The sequence below is a fragment of the Triturus cristatus genome, chromosome 3_1, assembly GCF_964204655.1.
Source record: "Triturus cristatus chromosome 3_1, aTriCri1.1, whole genome shotgun sequence".
NCBI classification, from domain to species: Eukaryota; Metazoa; Chordata; class Amphibia; order Caudata; family Salamandridae; genus Triturus; species Triturus cristatus.
In genome coordinates, this window is record NC_140583.1 from 510,587,854 (window position 1) to 510,614,334 (window position 26,481).

The 26,481-nt window shown below is 46.6% G+C and overlaps 1 protein-coding gene across 2 annotated transcripts in view; it reads left to right on the forward strand.

Annotated features, from left to right (window-relative positions):
• Positions 1-2,210: 2,210 nt before the first annotated feature.
• The window catches only part of LOC146860504 (aminopeptidase Ey-like), a 724,459-nt gene continuing 700,188 nt past the window's right edge, over positions 2,211-26,481 (forward strand). The window contains exon 1 of one of the 2 annotated variants that reach the window (XM_085644417.1): positions 2,211-2,307. The gene's annotated coding sequence lies outside the window, so the exon portion shown is untranslated. Of the gene's footprint in view, positions 2,308-2,446; positions 2,684-26,481 lie in introns of those variants that run through there. The other variant, XM_085644415.1, reaches the window with a different exon arrangement.

The window sequence follows — 26,481 nt, forward strand, 5'->3', positions numbered from 1 at the left end:
GCCTGCTGCTGTCAAGGTCCGCTTCAGATCCAGCTTGCAGCTTGCCCCGCTGATGACTTGATGATGACCACTTTGTCTCCATAAAAGTTTTTAATTGGGGATATCTTGAACCCTAACTTTTGATTTTGACCCGATCTAGTGAGACCAGATACCCATGATTGGCGCTGAGTGTTTTTTTATTCAAACTTTCAAAATTCACATTGCGTCTAACGTGACGAGATATGCACTGTTGGCTCTTTGTGGTTTTGAAGCTATTTTTAATTCAAACGTGAACATTTTTATCACCGGTGAATTTTATTTGTGTCATTTATTTATTAAAATATTCTCTGTTTTTCTAAATTGGTTTGGGAGTTTTCTTATATTGTTCCTTGTGTTGTGTTTTCCCTTTATTACTGTTGTTGTGCTGCATAAATACTTTACAGAATGCCTCTAAGAGATAAGCCTGACTTCAAAGTGTTAAGCACAGTTTTATCCAGTGGGTCACCCGAACAAGGATTGTGATTATTATGAGAGGTGGGTTCTTGCCCCCTTCAATTTCTTAAAATATGGTTATGAATCTTGAGTTTAATTGATTCGCTCGAGTGTTACTCAGTACACAAACAAAATGATGTTTATGAATATGATTCGTATGTGTACTCCACTTTACAGCTTTGAAAAAGCCCTACTACACCTGCGAATCATAGGAGGTGAAACGTGTGTTGTCTGTATATCTACATAAAAGAGTGTGGATTTCATTAAACAAACTCATAAAGTGTACCGCAAGCATGCAACAGATTTCTGCTTGACCACTAAATAGGAGGAATGTTTTGAATGCTTCTTAAGAGATTGCAATTCTTGCTGCTTGAAAACCAGCCTAGGGGTTCACTATTCAATCTAAGCACGAAGAAAGAAAACATTAAGGGCCTGATTATGAGTTTGGCGGTGTGGGAGTGGGACCCCATGCCACCACCCCGCTCCCACACAGCCAAACCTGACCACCGCCCGTCCGCCACATTATGAGTTAATTTGTTGTCTGGCGGGCGGGCTGTGTGGCGGTCCAGTGGCGGTACAGTTTAAAGGCTCATAAGTGAGCCTTAGAACTGCTCTGCCACAGGGCTGCCAATGCATGTTCCTGCACGGCATAGACTGAGCGGTCCATACCATGCAGGAACAGTGATGCACGTACACAGGGGGGCACAACATGTGCCCCCCTGCATGCAGCACCCCCATACACAGAGCCAACAGGAGGCCCTGTAATGCCCCTTTTGTTTCCCCACCACCAGCCTTTTCATGGCAAGCTCACCTCCATTAAAAGGCTGGTGGGGGGGAAATTCATAATATGCATGGAGGTGCCGCATGCATATTGCTTACCCAGACGATCACGCCACCGCCAGGGATTGCGGATCACTGGTAGTTGCAGCGGTCCGAAAGCGCTCCGACTGCCATACCCGTAATATGGCAGTTGGACCACTGGTGCGGCGTTCCCCAACCACCACCGCACCTCCACCACGAGTTTGGCAGAACTCGTAATTAGGCCCTAAGTCATAGATGTGTTATCCGAAAGTTAAGGTGAAAGTGCTTTTCCCTCAAATAGTAAAATAGCCCTGCCAGAACATTTTAAACGATATGCGATGGGCAAGTTTTTAATATGAGGGGGATGATGTCCTGTGCTGGGATTTATGTTTACTTTTAATTCTCTCATCTATCGGTTGCCATTTGTATTTATGGTGCTTTTACCCTCTGTCCATGCTGATGTGTGCGCATGTTCTGTTCTAGAGTTGGAATTCCGGAGGGGTACTTGTGAGGGCGGAGGGGTGCGATTATCCGCTTGCGCAGAGGTGGCTGTGACTGGCACCAGCACGTGAGCCTATAGATACATATAAACCTATCGGTTGTTTCCGCTTGGTCGTGGTGCTTCTCTGCTCCACACTAACATAAAAGCATAACACCTTCCACGAGGGGTGCTGCGGCGCTGCAGCCCCTCACAGGTCAAGGCGCTCGAGGACTGTTAATGACCCCATTTTGTGATTTTCTTCCATGATTTTAAAACCGTGACTCTGAAAACTGTCACGCCATCATGTCTTGTGGGTCTTACTCACGTTCGACTAGTGAATAATAGTCACCTCCTCCCACGCTTTGCTCACGACTGGAAGAAACACAGCTCATGTAGTGAACCACAATGATGTCACTTCTAACGCGTACAGCATGTGATTCAGGCAGCTCCGGGACCACAAAAAGGCCGCGCGCTCCCACGGAGTGAGAGGAGCCCAGAGCGAGCGCCGAAGAGGTTAACACAGAAAGTGCGCCGCAGCTCGTACTTTACAGTAGGTCAGGTTACTTGTCTCTTAAGTTCTGCGAAAAAAAAACCATCCGTTTCTAATTTAAAGGGGAGGCAGAGGGGCTAATTTGAGGGAATTTCAGCAACAGTGCAGCGCGAGTTGGTGTGTGGGTGTGTGTTTGAGTGTGTGAGAAAGACACGGGCAGTGGAGGAAGGGGGGTGCGTAACTGTGTTAAGAAAGCAATCAATAGCCGTTACATTAGAAGTCTCGAGGCTCACCATCTGCTTTCTAGGAAATCGACTACAAAAAGGACAAAAAGCAATATTTTTGGCTTCGATGGATTCGTATCTCTGGCTGGTGCTTTCGGAGGGCTGAATGAGTGTAATTTTCGACAGAGCAAACAGCTCAGAGAATAATAATTCAAGGTAAGTGGAAGTGGCTGTGTTCAAAACTGTTGCTTCTGGTGGTGGTGGGGGTGGTTCCGAAGTTAGGATTCTTTCTCTGTCTTCTTCGCACTGCAGGGCACAGGGTGGCACGGCCTCTGCATACCTCTAATGTTTTTTCCTTCTGTGCTCACTTTTCCTTTCCTTACCCATAGTTGTCTGCTGTAGCTTCCAACAAAAGGTGTTGTTCCCCCATATTCACATCTTTCCATGTCCAAATCAGCCAGGCCCATGTAATGAATGACCCCACGTCTGTCTGAATTTCGGGGGGCGACAGTGCTGTGAAATGATAAATGTTTGTTTGTACAATGTTTTAGACAGTATTACAATGTTTGTTTACCCTTGTGTTCATCCAGCTTTGACAGATAAATGCGCAGAGACGCAATGAAATGCTATGATCTGCTGAGGATCACACGAAGTTGCCCGGTAACAAACGTGATTAGAACTCAAGCTGCTCTGTTCCATAGCCAGACTAGTCCTCCGCCTCTGCTCGCCCTTCAGTTATTTCTTCATCGAACGCTGGAGTCTAAACCCACCAGCACTGTTTTCGCGAGTTGAACCAACGACCTCGCGTGACTCCACCGAGGCACTGTGCGACGCAGGAGGAGGGGGCCGCCGGGCCCGCCCTGACAGGGCAAACCGTGCAGTACGATCATATATTTACACCAAGTAGGAACTCAAGTGATGGAGTTCATCGTCCCTGGTCTCATCCCGTTTAGTATCGGTCCTGAAACTGAATCCAAAAGCACGTGCACGCCGCAGCTTTACTTTATCTCAAAACGTTTCTTTGGGTGTTTGTGTCTGGTTGAAATCCCCATTAGAACACGCATCATGTCGGAGAAAGCGCCGCGTGTGCACTGCGCACTGTGCCTTGGTCTAATGGACACATTAAATATGTATAGTATCCGCTAACCCCTATTTATTCAGCACTTAACTCTCTTTGAGCCTGTCCTATCTCGGAAATACTCCAGAGGTACAGTCACCAGAGGTACAGTCTCCTCCGCGCAGGAAAGGCATGCGCTGGAGCCTCACCAGCCCAGCATCCTCTAACCAGGGGCTAGTTTAAGGGGGTGGAGGGTTGCGGTGTTATATGCCGTAATAAATATAATTTCCGATAAATAGTTGCTAACAGGTGTTTTCAGTCGGGTATGCTGAGATAACTGTCGAATTACACCAGGAAGGTATTTAAGGTATTTTAACAATCTATGCCAGCGTGAATGTCGGAAAATCTGAAACTCACAATCCCGCCCCACCTCCCCCCCAATTTACGGACCAAGCAACGCTTTCGCCCCTAACAGCGCTTACATGCGTATTGTCGTAATATTAAATGGCATTCTACGGTAGTAACATGCAATACCATATTATTACACCACAGTGACGTACGCATCACAAAAGAGCATCAGACGCCCCCAACTCAGACGGTGCCTTTTCATCAAATCGCTGCATATTTTTGTGGCTGAGGGTACCCTGTAGTCCAAAGAGAACTGCGCTGCCTGACCCCAGAGGACCCTTGCTTAGTTAAATCACATTTTCGCAGGACACACACGGTGCGCCACACAGGGTTTAAATTGTATTTTAATTCACCTCACAGGCCCGGAGCCAGGAAGCTCCTGGCAGGAGAGCGGGAGGGCCGAGGCATCTGCAGAAAGAACAGCACCGCACGCCCTTGGAGGCCCACTCATTTTCACGAGCTGGAACTGACGTCTGCCTTGTGGCGGGGGTGCGAGGAGTTTACAGGAGGCCCGTTGGAGTCTCCACTCAGTGAGGTCATAACTCCTCTTGAAGACTGTGTATAGCTCTGGGAGTTCAACTGTGTCGCGTGCTGATTTGCTGTAAACGTGCAGGGCTGTCTTCTTCATGGGGATATTGGTAACGGCAATGCCAGGACGTGCAACTACTTGCTAGGTTCGACTCCTATCTCAGAGGCATAAAAAGCATTTGTACAGAACACACACAGTAACACAGTGAAAACACTGCAAATGGACACCACGCCAGTTAAGAACAAGCATTGAAAATACAATAGGTCTCGCCTTTGATTAAGTTAAAGCCATTTGCTTTGCCAATGGTATTGTATAGCAAAGCAAATGGCTTTACTTAATGAAAGGCAAGACCTATTGCATTTTTAATGCTTGTTTCTGTCTGCTGACAGAATGGGACGTGGGTGCTGGTTGATTTACCTGCTGCTGCTTGCTGCAGTGTTCTCTGGATGCAGTCGGGCTGCTGGGCTGTCCTCAACGTCCTGCTGCGCAGTCTCCTGGGCGGCCGCGTCAGGAGGACGTGTAACTGATGCTGTGAGGTGACTCGGGCCGCTCTTGGTGGTGCCCCTGGAGTTCCTGGCTGGCCAGTGTGGTCTTTCCTGCATTGCGGCCATTCCACCCTGGTGGCTCCTGCTATTGTCTGATCTCCAATGTTAAGCAGGGTCGGGCTTGGTTTCTACCTGGATGTGAGACTGCCTGGGGATGCCGTGTGCTGCTGGCTTTTCATGTTTGCCTGGCACTGGTCTGATGGAGGATCCTTGTCTGGAAGAAGGCACCAAGGGCAGAAGGGAGGCACAGGGGTGTCAGGATGCAGGGTGTACAGGCATGGGGCACCAAGGGCATCAGGGAGGCACAGGGGTGAAGGATGCATGGGGTGCGGGAAGAAGGCCCCAATGGCACCAGGGGGGCACAGGGTAAAAGGATGCACATTTATTTATTTTATTTATTTTAGCGATTTGTATAGCGCCTGGTGACCCAAGGGCATCCCCGCGCTGTGAAAAGGTTATTTATCCATTGAGGGAAGGGAGGAGAGTAGGGACAATTATTTCGGGAAAAGGTGCGTTTTCAGTTTTTTGCGAAAAACAAGATAACTGGATTCCAGTCTCAGGGTGCGTGGGAGGGTGTTCCATCCCTTGGCCGCTTGAACCGAAAATCGGCGTCCTCCTGTCCGTGCCCTTTTAAATTTGGGGATGTTGGCAAAGTGCTCATTCTCCGAACGGAGGGATCTGGACGCTTTGTAGGGAGTGACCAAGCTGCTGAGGATCGCAGGGCCAGAACCGTTGATCAGTTTATGTATCGTGCACATGGCTTTGAATTCCACCCTTTGGCGCACAGGGAGCCAGTGCAAGGCCTTGAGGGCTGGTTTTGCTGACACCCTCGAAGGAAGGTTCATGAGCAGACGTGCCGCAGCGTTCTGTGTCCGCTGCAGTCTCGTCAAGGTGGCCTCTGGGGCTCCCAGGTAGACCATATTGCTATAGTCCAGACGGGACAATACTAGTCCCTGGATAAGGAGTTTCCTGGAAGCAGGTGGTAGTAGGGGGAGAATCTTACGGGTAGTGAGCATGAGCCCAAAACAGATACCCGCAGGTTTGGCCGCTTGCGTCTTCATGGTGAGCTCAGGTTCGAGCCATACTCCAAGAGTCTTGATTTCGCGCTTCGGGGAGGGGATTTCTCCGAACACGTCATGCCAGACTGAAGGGGGGATGGTCGCCCATTGTTTTCCCAGGAGCATCACTTCAGTCTTGGATCCATTTAATTTTAATGATGAGTCACTCATCCAGCTATGGATTTGTGTGAGACAAGTAGCCAGGTTTTCTGGGTGGTCATCTAGTTGGGATAAAGAGACGACCAGTTGAGTGTCATCAGCGTAGCTTACCATTTTTATGCCAAATGGTGTCACCACGTCTTCAAGTGGGGCCATGTATGCATTAAAAAGTGTCGGGCTCAGGGAGGATCCCTGAGGGACCCCGCTTGTAAGGGGGATGGTGGATGAGTGGTAATTGCCGTCCCATACCTGGAACGTGCGTCCAGTGAGGAAAGATTCTATCCAGCTAAGTGCCGCCCCGGTGATCCCTGCTGCCGCGAGTCGATGGAGAAGGACACGATGGTTAACTGTGTCGAAGGCTGCACTGAGATCCAGGAGGATCACTGCCACTGATCCTCCTGAATCCAGTAAGCGCCTTGCATCCTCGATGACGGCGAGGAGGGCAGTATCTGTGCCATGACCCGGGCGAAATCCAGTTTGGGATTCCCGTAGGACTTTGTTTGTTTCAAAGAACTGGGACAATTGACCGTTGACCAGTTTCTCAGCCACCTTGCTGATTGCCGGGAGGAGTGATATTGGTCGGTAATTAGCCATATCTGCTGGATCGAGCTGGGGTTTTTTAAGGAGTGCTTTTACCACCGCGCTCTTCCAGCTGGTAGGGACAGATCCCTGGGCAAGTGAGCTGTTAATGAGCTCCATGACCGTGGGGACGATGACAGGGGCCACGGTTATGAGGAATCTAATGGGAGCCGGATCCAGAGGTGATCCGCTTCTCATTTTGGTCATGGTTCGCTCTACCTCTACGCATGTAACTGGCCTGAATGTCGCAAGTTGAAGGCGGGGAGTATTTCCGGTCCGGCTGGGAGATGGAGGATTGTCCAAATGGCTGGCGGGACCAGGAGAGGGGAGGGAAGCTATAATACGGGCGATTTTGTCATCGAAATAGGTGGCTAGTTCGTGACTTCGGTCCACAGGAGGGGAACTGGAGGAAGAAGAGTTAGGTACTTTGAGCAGCTCCTTTACAATTAGGAAGGATTCCCTGGCCGAATTGGAGGATTCTGTTATCCGTGTGTCATAATGGGAAGCTTTGGCGTGCCTGATGGCATCTTTGTAGAGTCTGACTGTATTGTGATATGCTTCCTTGCTGGTGTGCTGCCAGTCTTTCCTCCAAAGCCGTTCGGCTCTTTTACAGTGTTTGCGGAGTAGTCGGAGGTCCGAGGTATACCATGGGGCGGACCCGGGTTTTCCGTTTTTGTCCTCTCTAGTTCTTAGTGGAAGTACGGAGTCCAGGGTGGTGGTGATCCACTCTCTGAAGTCGCTATCGGCGACAGCCGGGTCTTCTGCATATGCAGGGATGGTGTTTTTTAGATTCCTGGCCCATTCTTCGGTGGGAAGTCTGGACCAGGTCCTGTCCCTGATGTAGGAAGGCGGTTTATGAGGTTTCCTGAAAGATCCTGGTAATAGGAAGGAGACTAAGAAATGATCTGTCCAGGGTAAGGGAAAGGCCTCCTTCATTTACATCGAAGGGGTGCTAGTAAACACCGGGTCCAGCAGGTGACCCTTAGTGTGAGTGGCTCCAGAATTAAGGAGGTGGATATCAAGTGCTGCCAGATCAGAGATCAGGTCAGCTGCTGCAGGGTCATTGGGGTCATCAAGATGGATGTTTAGATCCCCTATGATCAGGAAATTTGCTATGGAGTGAGCCTGGGTCGCTACGGTGTCCAGGAGAGAGCTGGCGAAGGGTCCTGGATGCCCGGGAGGGCGGTAAACAAGGACTCCTGTCATTGTGTTGGTCGGGTCTAGCTTGATTGTGAATTGCAGGCTTTCAGAGTCAGGGATCTGCGCATCACCGGATTTGCAGTGAAGGTAGTCCCGGTGAATGATGGCAACACCACCACCTCGGCCTACGGGGCGGGGTAATGACTGAATGAGGAAGCCCGGTGGGGTAGCTAGCACCATATCTGACTCTGAGTGTGGGGCGAGCCAGGTTTCCGTGAGGAAGAGGATGTCAATCTCCTGATCTTCTATGAGGTGGTTAATCTGCGTCGCGTGTTTAGGGAGCGATCGGCAGTTTAACGATGCCAGTTTAAGGGCAGCAGGCTTGTGAGGTTTTGTAGGTAGTTTAAGCTGGACTGGCTTGCAGAGAGAACAGCAAATGAAAGGTCCATTAAGGTCATGAATGTATTCACACGGGGAGGTGAGGGGTCTAAGGCTTAGTAGTTCCCGACGGGAGTAGCTTACCTTAGAGGCAGCTGTATCCGGCAGGGATTGTGGCCCAAGGCCCGGTCGTGCACGGACGGGCGCAGACGGGCTTGGCTTTGGCGCGGCTTCGGCGCGCAAACGGCGCTCCCGCTGCGCTCGTCCGCTGCGCTGGTATGACCGGCACATTTGTAGTTGGTGATGAGGGCGTGGCCTCGCAGTGGGCGTGGCTTCCGCGTTCTGACCGCGCTGGCGGTGTGGGCGTTTCCCAGCAACAGCGCTGGGGTCGCTGTGTCAGGGGAGGGCTAGGAGGGCTGTGAGAGCGCTCGTGATTCAGCGCTTCAGTGCAGGTGAGCTCCGTGAAGTTTTAAAAACAGCACACGAAAGTAATACAAATTTTTAAAAAGAGTTGTGGGCACAGTCCTCCGGCTTCCGCCTCAGAGGATAACAAACAACAATGATGCGACGCGCTTAGTTACAGCGTTTTATAGTCAGAGGGGCGTGGCCTCGCAGTGGGCGTGGCTTCCGCGTTCTGACCGCGCTGGCGGTGTGGGCGTTTCCCAGCAACAGCGCTGGGGTCGCTGTGTCAGGGGAGGGCTAGGAGGGCTGTGAGAGCGCTCGTGATTCAGCGCTTCAGTGCAGGTGAGCTCCGTGAAGTTTTAAAAACAGCACACGAAAGTAATACAAATTTTTAAAAAGAGTTGTGGGCACAGTCCTCCGGCTTCCGCCTCAGAGGATAACAAACAACAATGATGCGACGCGCTTAGTTACAGCGTTTTATAGTCAGAGGGGCGTGGCCTCGCAGTGGGCGTGGCTTCCGCGTTCTGACCGCGCTGGCGGTGTGGGCGTTTCCCAGCAACAGCGCTGGGGTCGCTGTGTCAGGGGAGGGCTAGGAGGGCTGTGAGAGCGCTCGTGATTCAGCGCTTCAGTGCAGGTGAGCTCCGTGAAGTTTTAAAAACAGCACACGAAAGTAATACAAATTTTTAAAAAGAGTTGTGGGCACAGTCCTCCGGCTTCCGCCTCAGAGGATAACAAACAACAAAGATGCGACGCGCTTAGTTACAGCGTTTTATAGTCAGAGGGGCGTGGCCTCGCAGTGGGCGTGGCTTCCGCGTTCTGACCGCGCTGGCGGTGTGGGCGTTTCCCAGCAACAGCGCTGGGGTCGCTGTGTCAGGGGTGGGCTAGGAGGGCTGTGAGAGCGCTCGTGATTCAGCGCTTCAGTGCAGGTGAGCTCCGTGAAGTTTTAAAAACAGCACACGAAAGTAATACAAATTTTTAAAAAGAGTTGTGGGCACAGTCCTCCGGCTTCCGCCTCAGAGGATAACAAACAACAATGATGCGACGCGCTTAGTTACAGCGTTTTATAGTCAGAGGGGCGTGGCCTCGCAGTGGGCGTGGCTACCGCGTTCTGACCGCGCTGGCGGTGTGGGCGTTTCCCAGCAACAGCGCTGGGGTCGCTGTGTCAGGGGAGGGCTAGGAGGGCTGTGAGAGCGCTCGTGATTCAGCGCTTCAGTGCAGGTGAGCTCCGTGAAGTTTTAAAAACAGCACACGAAAGTAACACAAATTTTTAAAAAGAGTTGTGGGCACAGTCCTCCGGCTTCCGCCTCAGAGGATAACAAACAACAATGATGCGACGCGCTTAGTTACAGCGTTTTATAGTCAGAGGGGCGTGGCCTCGCAGTGGGCGTGGCTTCCGCGTTCTGACCGCGCTGGCGGTGTGGGCGTTTTCCAGCAACAGCGCTGGGGTCGCTGTGTCAGGGGAGGGCTAGGAGGGCTGTGAGAGCGCTCGTGATTCAGCGCTTCAGTGCAGGTGAGCTCCGTGAAGTTTTAAAAACAGCACACGAAAGTAATACAAATTTTTAAAAAGAGTTGTGGGCACAGTCCTCCGGCTTCCGCTTCAGAGGATAACAAACAACAATGATGCGACGCGCTTAGTTACAGCGTTTTATAGTCAGAGGGGCGTGGCCTCGCAGTGGGTCTGGCTTCCGCGTTCTGACCGCGCTGGCGGTGTGGGCGTTTCCCAGCAACAGCGCTGGGGTCGCTGTGTCAGGGGAGGGCTAGGAGGGCTGTGAGAGCGCTCGTGATTCAGCGCCTCAGTGCAGGTGAGCTCCGTGAAGTTTTAAAAACAGCACACGAAAGTAATACAAATTTTTAAAAAGAGTTGTGGGCACAGTCCTCCGGCTTCCGCCTCAGAGGATAAAAAACATGGAGCAGGAAGGAGGCCCCAAGGGCAGCAGGCAGGTACAGGGGTGTCAGGATGCAGGGGGTGCAGGAAGGAGGTCCCAAGGTCAGCAGGGAGGTACAGGGGAGTCAGGATGCAGGGGGTACAAGGTGAAGGCAATAAGGGCAGAAGAGAGGCACAGGTGCGTCAGGATGCAGGGGGTACAGGCATGAAGCACCAAGGGCAGAAAAGAGGCATAGGGGTGTCAGGATGCAGGGGGTACAGGAAGGAAGCACCAAGGGCAGAAGAGAGACACACAGGGGTGTCAGGGTGCAGGGGGTACAGGAAGAAGGCACCAAGGGCAGAAGAGAGGCACAGGGGCGTCAGGATGCAGGGGGTACAGGCATGAAGCACCAAGGGCAGAAGAGAGACACACAGGGGTGTTAGGGTGCAGGGGGTACAGGAAGAAGGCACCAAGGGCAGAAGAGAGGCACAGGGGTGTCAGGATGCAGGGGGTACAGGCATGAAGCACCAAGGGCAGAAGAGAGACACACAGGGGTGTCAGGGTGCAGGGGGTACAGGAAGGAGGCACCAAGGGCAGAAGAGAGACACACAGGGGTGTCAGGGTGCAGGGGGTACAGGAAGAAGGCACCAAGGGCAGAAGAGAGGGACAGGGGTGTCCTGATGCAGGGGGTACAGGCATGAAGCACCAAGGGCAGAAAAGAGGCATAGGGGTGTCAGGATGCAGGGGGTACAGAGAGGAGGTGCCAAGGGCAGAATAGAGGCACAGGGTTGTCAGTGTGCAGGGGGTACAGAAAGGAGTCACTAAGGGCAGCAGGGAGGCACATGGGTGAAGGGATGCACAGGGTGCAGGAAGAGGGCACCAGGGGCAGCAGGGAGGTACAGGGGTTTCAGGATGCAAGGGGCGCAGGAAGGAGGCACTTAGGCCGCAAGGAGGCACACAGGTTTGAAGAGGCTTTTGAAGTACAGTTACTTAACAACCAAATTCGGCATTCCTAGCTGCTCCCAATTCAAACTTTTTACTTATTAAATGTAATACGGTAACCTAATGTTATGTTATGGGAGAAGGAGACCTTGCAATAGTGAAAAACAAATTAAAGAGTTTTTCACTACCAGGACATGTAAAAGGTAAAAGTACATGTCCAGCCTTTTAAATACAAAGCACCCTGCCCTATGGGCTGTTTAGGGCCTACCCTAGGGTTGCCATAAGTTTTTAAAAGAAAGGTTTAGGCCTGGCAAAAGGTTTATTTTGCTAAGGAGAATTGTCAGTTTCAAACTGCATTCAGTCTGCAATGGCAGGCCTGGGGAATATTTAAAAGGCTACTTAAGTGGATGGCACAGTTAGTGCTGTAGGCCCACTATTACCATTTCATTTATAGGGTCCTGGTTACATGCAGTGCCACTTTACCAGGGTCTTACAAGTAAATTAAATGTACCTATCAGGTGCAAGCCATCTTCCTATGTTTAAGGGAGCTAGCACGAGCACTTTAGCATTGGGTATCCAAAACAGGACAGAAGGCAAACAGTTGGGGGACAAACAAGCCAAGGATGTAAATGTAATAAGTTGGATCCTTTGATACAATAAGCTTGAAAGACTGCTCCCAGCTGTGTGGAATGAATGCTTGTTTAGGTACACCTCTTGTGGACCCATGCTACACTAGGGTGATGGGATCGTCCCAAACCATGAGAGCTGCAGGCGTGAACGGGGCTTTTTGGGTTGTTCTAATGTCTTTGAAATATTTAGCGCAACTTGAGAGAGATCGGACAAACCTCCAAAATCCTTCGGGCCTCATTTATGAGAAGTGATGCATTGCTGCGTGAAAGCAGCGATGCGTCACTTCTCAGTGCGCGCTCCTTGCGACATGATGGATGCGTCATATTTGCAATATGACGTATCATGGCGCAAGGAGTTACAGATACATCAGTATTTCAGACGTATCTGTAGGCGCAAAAGTGACGCATTGCCGAAGCGTGTCACAAAAGTGACGCAACTCCAGAAATGTGTCCTTTCACACGGGGCAAGCCCCATGTGAAAGGGCCTGCGTCAGTCTTACGCCTGCTGTGAGGCAGGCGTAAGATATTGACGCATTTGCACCCTAGAAGTGGCGCAGTGAAATCTTGTAGGTTTCACTGCGTCACTTCTATGAGGCTTACTTACATGGGAACGCCCACCCTGCATACATTATACCTGACGCAGGTATAATGTAGCGCAGGGGTTTACAAAGTGACGCATCTGCTTAAATGCATCACTTTGTAAATAGGGTGCAACAGGAGGCATGTTTTACGCCGCCGATGTGTCAAAAAAAGTGACGCAACAGAAGCGCAAAACTGTCGCAAGGGCTCATAAATAAGCCCCTTCGACCTCCAGCCTTTATCTACTTTGTCAGATGAAGAAAGAAGGGAGAGGGCCAGATTGGCAGTATAGCTTTTTTGATAAAATTAATTCAGGCAGCTAAGTACCTTGCCCTACCAGGCGTAGACAATATGTTCTCACAGATTGTCTATTCAATTCATTGTTGTCTATATATATTTGTATATTACAAATATATAAAGCTGTATAAATTGTTAACACTCATTGGAAGTTCATGCTAACAGACCCTGCATGCTTAAGTTGCAGAAGAGCCCCTTCAAGTTAGGTAGATCACGTGACCCGAGGATAAGCCCTCCCAGAAGAGAAGCATATTCCATTCGACCTGCAGAAGATGAAGAATGCAAAACAAATGACATACTACACCCACACCCACCCACAAATCATCATAAAAACTGACCCCAACCAGTGAGTTAGTCAAATCATATATAAAAGCACGCTGCAGTCTGGACAACGGACCCAAGGACCTTTTAGTTTTCCACACAATGAATGCAGGAAATATCTGTTAGAGTTGTGCTTGGCACACAATATGCGGTGTACGAACTCCCCTGGGGTAGAGCATTGTACATTTATTTTGTACTGGGCAGGATACAAAAGAAGCACAATTACATTGCCCTGATGTGTGCCATACAGGTTTGTTTAATAGCTATACAAAGCACAGTGCTTAAAGCATTATATACTCCTGGCTTTCATTTTAGGTCCCCCAGTGTCTCTGCATTTTCAGTCAAAAAGTTGTTTGTATCTATTTTTGGCCCTCCACAATATTCTACTAACCCCATGTATTGCACAGGTAAGTTCATTTTGAACAACCTTTTCGAGTTTGAAGAACCCTCCTTTGACCTTTGCCACATTTGTTTCAGTGAAGAAATGCACAGTGTTGGGAACCAAGCGCATGGTGCTGCCCTTCACCATAGAAGTGTGTAGTGGTACACTCATAGGTGTGCCTTGTGTTTGTCACTTCTAAAACAAACACCAATGTCTTGTATTTATCACTTCTAAACAACAGCAGCTCAACCAGTCAATCACAGGACATGCCACCTAGTGAAAGACGCGACCAATAGAATGCTGCTTACACTTGACATATGGATCATGTGCATGGATCATTGTGTTGTGTATTTTTGTATAGACAGTATGTAGCATCAAAAGGATCCAGTTACGTGCTTGCAGTGGACCATCAAAAAGGTATAGTTTTCACTTTACTATAAGGCACATCACCCCTCCACAGGATGAACAGAGCAGCTTGCGTGGTCTTACTTGCTAGGAAAAGAGGCCAGAAGTATAGGAATCAGGGGTTTGTGTTACTTTCTTTGACTCTATTTCATGATGGCCTGTGTCCAGGTTGGTGGGTGGCCTAAAGTGAAACGTCTGTCACCTGCCAGTGCAGTGACATTCATAGGCTTTTTGGGCAAGCCCTGGTCTGGTTTGGACTAGCTTCCCAGGCTCGCTGTCACTCAGAGCCTTCTCGTGCATCTGCTAGCCCATCTCTGAGGGTTTCTCGAGTGGTTTAGGCTCTACGAGGCTTCCTTCTCCATCATATGGTCTTTCCCTTCAGGGCCAGCTCTGAGAACTTATACACAAAAGGGTGTCCCAAAGAACAATTTCCTCAAACCAGCTCGCCCTCTGATATTTGCAGGCAGCAACGACCAGGAGGGGATCCACCCCTCTTCAATGGCTCCAGAGTGAGGCTTCCCAGTCCATCGCAGGCTGAGATTAAAACACAGAAAGAGGTTGGAACACAGCCATGGCTGCCACCTCTTACACACATTCCAGTTGTGGGGAGCCACTCAACACCAGTCCTCCCTTTGTTTGTACCTGTTTCTTCACTCACTGGGAATGTGTGCCATGCACATAAGTGCTGCCACTTCCAACTGCAACCCTGGTGTGTCCGTTTAGAATGAGAAACTAAACAACATGTCACCTCTCCTCTGTTCCTGGCTCTGGGCCTCGCCCTTGGATTATTGATAGGGAATCAATGACACCAGCAACATGACAGAGATAGCAGACAATCACTCAATGGTAGCAGCTGCTAGCCCTGGTAAGCATCCATTGGCACTCATATTACCGCCTGTTGTTGTGCAATGAAAGGGAGTGTGTGAGTGTCGCGGTTTGTTTCAGTTGGCATGCACACCCAAGGTACAGTGAAAGTGACAGCACACCTACATGTGTGTTTGTGACACAGTCTTGTCCCCCCTCTGGACTCATTTTAGGAATGTTTCACTGTGCACCTCTAGCACTGTGTTCTACCCGTGCATTGATTTTCCCGGCTTACTGCCCCCTCGCTTCCTGTTTGTAGGATCTACCAGCTTACAGGAGTGCCACTCACCTGAAAACTACTACTGTGGCTTCCACACGTGGCATGAGCAGGGCCATTTCGAGCGAGGCCTTCCCCACAAATCTCGCCGAAGGCTGCGGTTGTTGTGGCTGGGTCTATTGCTGTCTTTGTTTACCTCTAGTGCTCCTAGAGCAAGCCCGGTACGCTCATGGATCTGGTGGGAATGGATTACCTATGGGGGCCCTCGCTAGCTGTGTGGTTCAGGTACCAATCTTCAGTTCACTTTACCTGTCTTAGGATGGTTGCGTTTCCCAGGCCAATGGGTAGGATTTGGAAATGCTGTCGTCTGTGGCTTGCATTGTTATTAGACGTGTAGTTTTTCATGGTAGGCAACCTGTGCAAAAACAATGTGAAGTAATTGTAACGTGATCGGCGTTTTCTTTGTTTCATCTTGAGGATGCGGTGGGTACCTATGCTTTGAGGATACATTATATTTTTCCTTTTGGGCAGACTATGTGGATATGTGTGCAATGCAGGTTTTGGGATTGAACGTTATTTCTTTTTCTGGCTCGGTTAAAATGTCGTCGTGATGATACAAACGTGCTTGTAATGATGTCACTCTCATTCCCACTTCAGACTGGGCATTCACCATCTTTATTTACTCTATGTGATGATCACTGAAATCTTGCAGTTTGCACAACATTGGGTCCATGCCTCATCCTGGAATTTCATAATCGCATTTTAAACTTTGCCCGAACACAACCTATATTCATTTGTAGTACTTTTTTCAATTAAACCAACCAACCAATCAATCAATCAGGGGGTTTATAGAGCGCGCTACTCACCCGTGAGGGTCTGATCCAACGGGTTGCCAGCTAAAGGTACTCACAATCCACATACTCACCTAGGCCCATAAACACACATTCACATACGCTAGTAAATTACCACTGGGATCAAGTTGTTGTGATAATACCTGTAAGATAAGTTTACTTTGTCATTTCTAACCAATCCTTTTCTGGCCAAATGTACTTTCCTCTGGCCAATGGACCTTTTAGTTAACTTGTTCTAGGCGATATGACATAGATTAAATATCTCTAAATAACCACAGACTCGGGAAGAGTTATAAATGTTTATCTAGTTATATTTATGTGAGCCAGAAACCAATACAATACGTACAACCGTTTTCTCTAAGGGAGGAAAAATCAATCAATCGAAAAATCAGCAAATTCCTCTAAACAATGAAGTTATGATGACAGTACCTGAAGAGGAGAAAACAGTGAGAGCAGTAACATGATACATAGCTCAGGTGACAAAGGTTCAGGACAGGATCCAGGGACAGGATAGATGACCTCTTCTAGATCCGATGCCTGCGTCGCACCCCTCTCTGACACTATCTTCCTCCTCGATTCTTCCGCGATCCTTATCTAAGTCTTTACCTTATTTCCCTCCTCGCTTCTTCTGTGATCTTCTTCTAATTAATTAGGTTTAGGCTCTAAGTTCTGGAATTTGATTCTTCTTCAGTATTTGCTCAGCTCTCGGACAGCATCCAGGTATCTCAGCATCTCCGCAACACAAACTAATCTCACTAACTAAACTACCTCAATTATACTTTCCTAATGGTATGTACCACCCCTAAATGTTTAACATTTTTGAAACTGCTAATTCTGATTGGACGAGAAAGGGCTGATGATCAACATACCATGCTAAGTTTATATTAATTTTCTTTCAGTGTATTGTTCAGTGTTCCCGCCCATCATTTTATTTTCCCAAGCTTTATTTCCCACCCGCCTTCACTTTTTTATCAACAAAATATATACATGAAACTCTTATTTCTGTTGAAATTGCCGGACGTCTATCAGGTTCCCAGGATATGTTACAAAAGTGGCCATGGCTGAGATTCAAGTACATCGTCATGGCTTCTGGCGAGTTGTTACTGCGCTTGCGCGAAAGACACGGGTTGTATGGACATCGGTCACCCTCGGAGGCCCAAATACGAACTAGTAGAGAGGTCAGAAAAAGACATATTAAATTCAAAATAAAATTATTTTACTGTATACCACCTATCTCTACTCTAATCCCATTTTCTTATAATAAGTCTCCCTGCGTTAGCATTTAGCAAACAGCATGTTTTAGTTTCCAGCGAAGCAGGTGCTTAACATGTGAGTTTCAAGCGGCTATTTAAATTACTATTGTGCAGCTGCAGAATTTTCACACCAAGCGATAGAGCGTCATACTGCGTAGATGCAGTTAACACATGCGCAGTATAGAATCCCGCGTTAGCAGCCATTTTAAGTTTCACTCGGGTTATTTGTTAGTATGACACATAGGCAAGCTTCCCTTAAACTTGAGTGTATGGACTGGGTGCATGTTAATCTTTACAAACATGATCATTACGGTATTATGAGTTATTTGAGAGGATTGCATCCTAGCAAGTCCCTTTTATACGAGTCCTTGCTCCATCAGGTCGCAAGGCGATAGTGTCCTCTTTGCAAGATGCACATGCAAACCTGTTTGTGTAATGGAAAGTGAAGGTGAATTGCATCATCCAATGCATACAAAAGTGCAATGCCATCATGAATTCAAGATCTTGATCATCCCTACACTTGCTCACAGAAGTCAAGGTGAAGTTTACAGTATTGCAAGGGATTTATAGGATCACCTTGCAAAACTGGATTATTAACTACGTTGAGTGGCTCCCTCCTAAGCAATAATCACATATCTTGTCAGGGTAAACTCTTAAAGTCTATAAATTAATCTGAGCAGAACCCCTTGGTAGCTTTGCAAAGGGCAGACAGGCTTAATTTGGGGCAATGTGTAAAGTAAATTATGCAGTATGAAAACGCAAATGCAAAATAATAAAAATCCCTAACTAAATTAGAAAAGTAGGGTAAATTTGAGTAAACAAAATTTCACCAAAATTACAAAAATTATTAAACAGGAATGGAGCCAAGAATAATAAGGTCCCATTGATAGTAAATGGTTGTGGGAGACTGGGACCTAGGTGCAGGACACTAAATAAAATGGAGCGTTGGTCAGATACACCAACCATGCTCTCTTGTGGTTTTAGTCCTTTAAGTCTCAATGCACCATAGGAATACACTTCTAAAGCACCCCAGAGACTCACAGGGTGTCAGGTAGGGACGAATAGCAGGGTCCGGTCCAGTCCAGGTCCAGTTGCCACTGCAACTTTTTATATCCCGTATCTACAGCAGGAGCCCAGCCACATGACCCCATAGTTCATTTCTTTGTCCTGGGCACAAAAGGGGGAAGACCCAGCCCTTCAGGGCTCCTGTCAGGTCACAGTCAACAAGTAGAGTCCACTTCTGTTCTTCCTAAGACCAGGAGTGTTCTGTGTGGGTGCATAAGATGCCATATTTATGCCTGGCAGAAGCTAGTGGGGGGGAATGGCTTCTGAGCACGCCCTATCCAATGTGTTAAAAGTTCTTGGTGACTGTCCTACCGGTGCACTTTGATCATTGCCAGGAGGACAAATTTCTTCTGCCACATTAAACATAGGCTCTGTTTGGGGTAGCCGCTCCACCAACAATAAACCTAGAGAAAGAAGTCTGGTAGAACTAAAGTAAGGTTTTCCAGCAACCAGACAGTGGATACACAAGAATTGTTTTGACAGCCTGTTTCCCTTCCTTGTACATGCACTGCCAGTTTTATATGCAAGACCCAGAGACAGAATTCTAGTGGGATGAAGCAGGTGCACCAGATACATAAAAAAATATGTTGGCATCCTGCTTTTTGCCTTTCAAGTGTGCCCCAAAGTGTTATACGGAAGCTCAAATGACCTGTCAAGCAGGATTTAACACACAAACGGAAGCTTGCATCGTAATTTAAAAAAGGATGCTCCTAGCCCCAATTCTGCATATTCTGGGAGGGTCAGGGCAGTCATCTCGGCCCGATCAGAACAGCTTAATGTCTCCTGGAAAGCATTTTACACCTTCTTCACAGCTATTCAAATGCAAATTCATGGTTGGGAGAAGCTTGAGAGCAAATGCAAATTAGCCGTAATTAACTTTAGGCAGAGAAAAGGTAGCGTTCTAAAGTTGATTCACCTTAATATTTTTTTAAATCCAACTTCACCATAGAATTGGATTTTTAATAACTATTAAAATAATTGTTTAATTATTTTTCTAGCTAGTCCTAATCCGGAGATACAGTATTAGGATTTTAATGTGCCCTTTGGTTTTCTTCATATGACATCTAGGCCTGTCACAGTGAAAAATAGCTTTTTTGGTGCTTGTCATTGTAAGTACATGTTAACATAAAAGTTCTATATTTCATACTTTTAAATACCATGCCACCCAGCCTTGTGGGAGACAACAAGGGGTGATTTATTGATATTTACAAGGGAGGTTTTGACCTCTCTAAAGGGTTTATTTGAAAGGTTGAATTGCAGTTTTAACACTGCTACAGTAGAGCTACACTGGTAGGCCTGAAGCCATGTTCGCACTACCACACTGGTGGTTGTCACAAAAAGTGCTGCGGTCCACTAGTAGCTTTAATTTACAGGCCCTGGTTTCATCTTGATACCATATACTAGGGACGTATTGGTAAGTCAAATATACCAATTATAAATATGTCAATTCAACCATATTGAAAGGTTAAGCAGAAAAAGATACAAAATGCGGAGTGACCAAGCAAAAAAGTCTGATTTCTACACTTCGTATCTCATTCGACTAATTTCTTAACTCAGATTTATGAACAGCGCAATTAACATGCCTGTCATTTGGTCATGGTAGGCAGGGGTTCGATTCATCCCACTTTGTCTCCAGATAGTCATCCCTAGTGCCCTTCCTGAGAGATAACTTGCATAGGAGGATTTACCAATCTAACTAAACCTTCTGCTAATGTAATTTCTTCAAATCCTTGTGCCCAGTAGAAAATAACAGCGGCTGAGTCTCTCCACCGCACATCAATATTCATCTTGCCAAAACCAGATAAGGTAGTGTGAAGTAAGGCCAATTGTAGAAGGAAGACAGCAGGCACTGTGCAGATAAGGTAGGCGTTGATTTATTGAGGAACAAGGTAAAAAGCATACAACTCCCGGCTGACCGAACTCGTAACTGCCGAGTTCAAACCCACCAGGTTCCAGCAACACGCATAGAACATTCCATGCTTCTAGAAGGCTACCAGGAAAGGACACAAAGGAAGGGTTATAATGATGTACACATATTCAAGAATACAACACATCTTTCCCCTTACAAATAAATACAAAATTACCCAGAAAGTATGTGTGATAGGAACATCTAAAAACTAACACAAATAGTCATTCAAGTAAGTAGGAGGTCTACGAACTCTACCAACCCTGGATCCAAAACCAGACAGACATTCTTGAGACGCCACACTAGTAGAATCTTGTGAAACCTGCTCACAAGAATCACTTTGAAAGGCATCACCACCCCCTTCGTTACAACGAGAAATTGAAGAAGGAACAACATTTCCCTGACTTGAAGCAGAAAGCATATACCCCGTGTTGGCCTCCGATTCCAAAATAGGGTGACTAGGAAAATTAGGAGAAGAGGACTTTTGATATAAAGCGACTCTCCTAAAATTCCACTTCTGCCCGTCGTCAAGTACAACGTAATCTTGAAAAACCTCCTTAACTCTGTATGGCCCCTTAAATTTTGCAAGACCCTTAGTAAGCCTGCCCGGTTTTACTTTAACTAAATCACCACAAGATATAGAGCTTGAAAAATCTCGCTTAACACACAGGCCAGTATCACCTTTGTTATCATCAGAAACTCTGTTCTTAATCCAAGAAGGAGTCAATTTGGTGCCAGGGCGCCTCCCTCGCATTAACTCGAATGGAGGCTTCCCTTTATGCTCATGCGATGTAGTACGGTAAGCCCAAACCATGTCTTGGACCATCTCATCAGTAAAACAACCTGAAGAAGCTCTTGCTGTTTTCCTGACACAAGGATGCCCAGCAAACCGTGTAGGACATAATAAACCAGTCGAGTGGTTAAATACCTCCTCCCAGACAGTATATTCGTAGCAGAAATGATGTGTGGCAATCATTCATCACTTTGCCACTGGATTATAAAAATAACATTAAATATTCTATAATTGCTTCGTTTCCATGGGCAACAATGTACCAAGGTTTGGGAAAAGAGGATTTCCGACAACATGTTGACTGCCAATCTAAATATTTTGGATGCTATAGAAATTCCTGTGATTTATCTAGACAGCTTCTGGAAGGATAACTATTTCTTTAATTGCTAACAGTCCTTCAATAGTGTAGTTGACGTTTATTCCTGCTACAATGCCAGAAAAGTAGACTCGCCTGTGACACATTTCAGACATCTGTTTCTGTTTTAAGGGCTTCTGCCTAGTCAACATGTCTAAGATTGGACGTAGACACTGTTATTTTCTCACATGCTGCTTCGTTGCAATTTTCTTTTGCAGGCAATTTTAAGACAGCCAGTTTTCTAGCTTAGCCCCAGGAGAAATATTGAATCATAACAAATGAAACCTCCGCTCCAGCAAAAATGTTTCTGGGATTTTACATTTTATTCATGTGCCAGTGTAAGCAATCCCATTTGCCAATGTACTGTCCAAGAATCCATGCCTTTTTTGACTTTCATTATTTGCACTCTGCTGGGTCAGAGAAGCTAAGACGTGCTTTGCTTCGTGTTCCCAGCGCACTGCATGTTTACATACAATGGGCCTCACATTGGGGCAGGTCACTGGAAGGAGTGAAATATTGATAAGTACTACACTCTATACATTGGTTGCAGTGCCCAGCGTCTCCCTTGATACAAATGTGTGCTTAGATTATGTGCCCTGGGAATATTGGATATTTTCCTGATAGCCATACAGGCCGTTTGTCAATTTAGTGTATCCCAGATGCATCTAACATACCCCTGCCTGCCGAGGATGCGCCTCTTCTATGGCGCATGTTGTAGTTACATTTTCTGGTGGTGGCTACACAAATTATATTGAACGTTTTATGGATTGTAGGGGTGGGGAATCAGAACTCCCAAATCTTAAATCAACTTGTATGCGTGGGGTGAGGCCCGACACCATGCACAACGCAATTGGGCGCTCCTTCCTTTCAGCCACTCAAGTAGATTTTCTACTCGAGTGGCAGCTTTCTCAACGCGAACGCACGGTTTCTCAACACAAGTGGTCGTGAGCCTATGCAACCACTCTCATTGAGAAATCCAACCGCCAGCGCTGAGAAATCTGGCCGGGAGGTTGATTTCCTTCGCTTACACTCACCAACTTGACGTTGACAAGCACGAATGAGGAAAAATCTCACCGGGAGGTGGAGTTCACCGCCCGGACTTAGTAATTATCCCATTTAGATATAAAAAAGTTGAAGGAGACTTACGTTTATATGTTTCATCCAACCGAGCATAATTAAGGGTTTAATCACACCCAAGTGCTGGATATGGGAAAACTCAAATTAAGAAATGCACATAGCCTGCCAGGGGCCTATATGCATCCGTAGCGTCAAAGGCTTCCTGCACTTTACAAAACGTAAAGGTAGGATATTTAACGAGCCTTGTCTGTGAAGTGTAAAAATTATGTGAAAGCTGAATATCACAATTATTACCTTGTTGTCCACAGAGTTCTCTCTTAGCATTGCTTCTCGAGAATTCATAGGAGAAATGCTAACTTTTGTTCAGCAGAGAGGCACGACTTTGCTTTGACTGCCCAGGAAAGGCCAGACTCAGGCATATACAGTCTTCATTTGGGTAAAATGTGATCTATGCTGCTTTCATTAAAAGGCAAATCTCACAGGATATGAATCATATCCCACTATTGTAAAATGTGTTTTTTGATATAGGACGAACAGATCAGTATGTATTTAAAGATGAATGTACATAACATGCTATCTTTTTCTTTTAAACCATCTTTATATCAACTGAACTTAGTTCAAATCTAGAACACCAAAAAGACAAAGCAATCTCTTCTGTAACTTCTGCAGGTAGTGCAAGGAAAAGTATTCAGACTTACACCTGAATCTTTGTCTGGAAGGGCTATTACCGGGGCTGCTGAAGATAGTCTTCTTACAGTGAAATTGGAGTTTTAAGACCTGATTTAGAGTTTGATGGATGGGTTACTCTGTCACAAATGTGACGGCTATCCTATCTGCCATATTACATGTACATTATATCCTATAACACATGTAATAAAGCAGCCTGAGTGCTTTGAGACCTGTAGCACAGCCATCCTGAATTTTATTTAGGTTATTGAGAACAGTCCTACAGTGCCGCAAGAAAACAGGCTTAATAAATATGCCTTTCACCTTGTTTTGACTTCTATTGGAGAACAAAAGGAACACATGGCACCTATGTAGAAGAGGCAAGTCATTATCAGTTAAGGGGAGTCCTTTATTTTGCTCAGATACTTTTTTCTTCATTTTTAGGTCATCCCTATGAGGACTTTGAGTACTAAATTCAGACAGTGTGGAGTCTGAATGCTGATCATTAGCTTTGCCTATCAGCCGTTCCCCAAATGTTTCAGACCTTGTCAAACTAGAAGCTAAGGTCTGGTTGCTTAGTGGACAAATGCGCTCACTGTAGGGGCCTGGGTTTGACATCATAGTCCCAGATTCAAATCCCAGCAGGTCCACTCATCCTTCTGAGGTCGATAAAATGAGTACCAATGAGTTGGGAAATAATAAACATCTGTTATTCAGCACCAAAATACCTTTCTGGGCGAACATGCGCTTTACAAGTACACATGTTTTGTAACAACGAGGATGGAATCCTATGCGTTGTTTTTATATTGAGCGTCTGATCAAACGCACCATTTACAAAAATGGAACTTTCATTTTGATCAGTGCAGGCTTCACTACTTAGGGGCAGATTACGATGTGGATAGGAAGGGCTTAGGATGGGATTCGGTATTGTCAAATCCGATTCAGAACCCTTGTTTCCTACCGAATGGTACAGATTTCCCAACCGATTACGATGTCCGGAACCCGTTCGAGCTGACAGAATCAGTTCAGAAAGGCATCCAGACAGCCTGAGTCTTTCAGAACTGATTCGTACAGCTCTATGGACCCGGGTTCCGGACGAGCAATCACGATGACCAATTCGGACAGCTGTTCCGATTCGGTTTGCCCGAGATGAAACATCTTTCGGAATCTCTCTTTGGGGACCTGTTGCAAACCCCCCGTCACCCAGAGGTGTCTGAATGTGGCCCATGAGGGTACCCAAGAGATCCCTCTTTCCAACCATGCACAATGTGGGAGGCACCATGGGGTACCTGCCACAGGGTGCAAGGTTTTCCCCAACCACCCATTTTCTCAATGGGAGCCTATGTTCATGTACGGTACACAGTCTCCCAATGAAGTCAATACGAGTCCGACCGAACGATGTTGGTAGGAATCGTAATCGGTCATGCAGACTCACAGGACCCGATTCATTTGGAAACTCTTCCGGAACCGTTTCGTTCGGAACAGTTTCCAAGCGACATCGTAATCAGGCCCTTGGTTGTGATGCAGTAGACAGATTCTTCTTCCAGAAAACTCCCAGTGAGCCAAAGTCTCTGCCTGACTGTAGGCACTGTGGATAACGCTGATCTCAGTTGGGGGACTGCCATTTTAGGTTAGCGGTCTTGTGGTTGAATGAAGGAGTGGAATTAAACAAGGGCACACCTTTAACTCTTGCCATTAGTAACACTGGAAGTTACTGGAAACCTTAGTTAGATTATCGCTGCTTGGCACTTAACACTTTATTTGCTTTTGCTTATGTTTGGTATTTTTAAAAGAAATCAGCTTTTAAAAATGAATCCGTTTTTTAATATTCCTTATGGCTAACCTTGGATAGCATCAAACTGAATTTGGGGGTAACGTTTTTTTTCATTCTAATGTTTTAAATCTGGGAACTTTTTTAAAATTAAAATAGGAAAAGTGTTTGTGATTTTTCCTGGAAAATTATGCATTCTTTTGTTCATAACTTTAGCTAGCTTTCGATTCTCTGTGGTAACACTGATTATGTTTGGGGGACCTACATTTTAGGTTAGTGGTCTAGTAGTTGAATGAGGGAGGGAATTTAAACAGGGTTGTGGCGCAGCTGTGCAGCTGGCGTGCCCAAGGCACACTTAAGCCAAGCCCACCTGCACCCGTCTGCGCCTAGACCACGTCAGACCCCCACTGGATATGGGCCACATGATAAGATAGAGCACTTTTATACATGAGATTTGCTCTTATCTCTAAGAAAGTTACAGATGCTGGAGCATGTACGGTGATTATTACAGGGCAGCTGGAGGGCCCTTTTTCCTGTAGAATTTGAAAATGGGAAGGATGGACTGCCAAAGTATCTCCCAATTGCTCAAATAACTCACCTCGTCTTCCAGGGGCACTTGAACTAAAATGTTTCTACTTCAATGCGAGGTCATTATTGAAACACTGCATTGAGATTTGGGATACCATCAAAGACTCCGCCCCTGATGTGGTATTAATTACGGAGCCATGATTAAATAGGCAAGCCTTACCGGTTATTGCCATCTACCTGTCCTCAGGTTATTAGATGTTAATATGTGACAGAACAGGCTGTCAGAGGGGTGACGTAGCCATCATTTTCGAGGATATTTATCCATGGACCATTGAATCTTGCGCTTTTTCCACAGAATGCAAATTGCTAGCTTTCTACTCATGAGCAGAGACTGTTGGGGGACTATTTTATACAGACCCCCGGGATATAATTCACAGTGGGTAAATAACCGGCTGGCTTGGCTCTCTCCACTCACCTTAAAGTATGAGCATTACTTAGTAATTGGCAACTTTAATGTTCATTTTGAGAACTCAGATGACCCCTTCTGTAGACAACTAGCAAGTGACATGAGTATCCTTCAGTTTAAACAAAGTATTCTGGGCCCAACACATATAGCCGGCCACACAGTGGATTTATTGTTCTAGAACATGGATACCATTCACGGTATTGATATTGTGCCTTTAACCTGGTCTGACTATTTCGGCATTAGCTTTTTAGTTTCACTCCTGATTATAAAAAAACGGACCGGCAATCCTTCTTATGTACCTAAAAGGAACAAGCGCAAAATTAATGTTGAATCTTTCATTGAACATTTCTCTACCACCCTCCCTCCCTCTCCCCGGCTTTTGATTCAGACAATTCTCTTGATGCTTATTTAGAAGACTTTAATTTACTTGACTCTGAATCCCTAGACATATAAGCCCCCTGTAATACCAAACAATCCCGTAAACAAAACCATTCTCAGGTTAAAACTTGAGTTAAAACTTGAGAACAGGA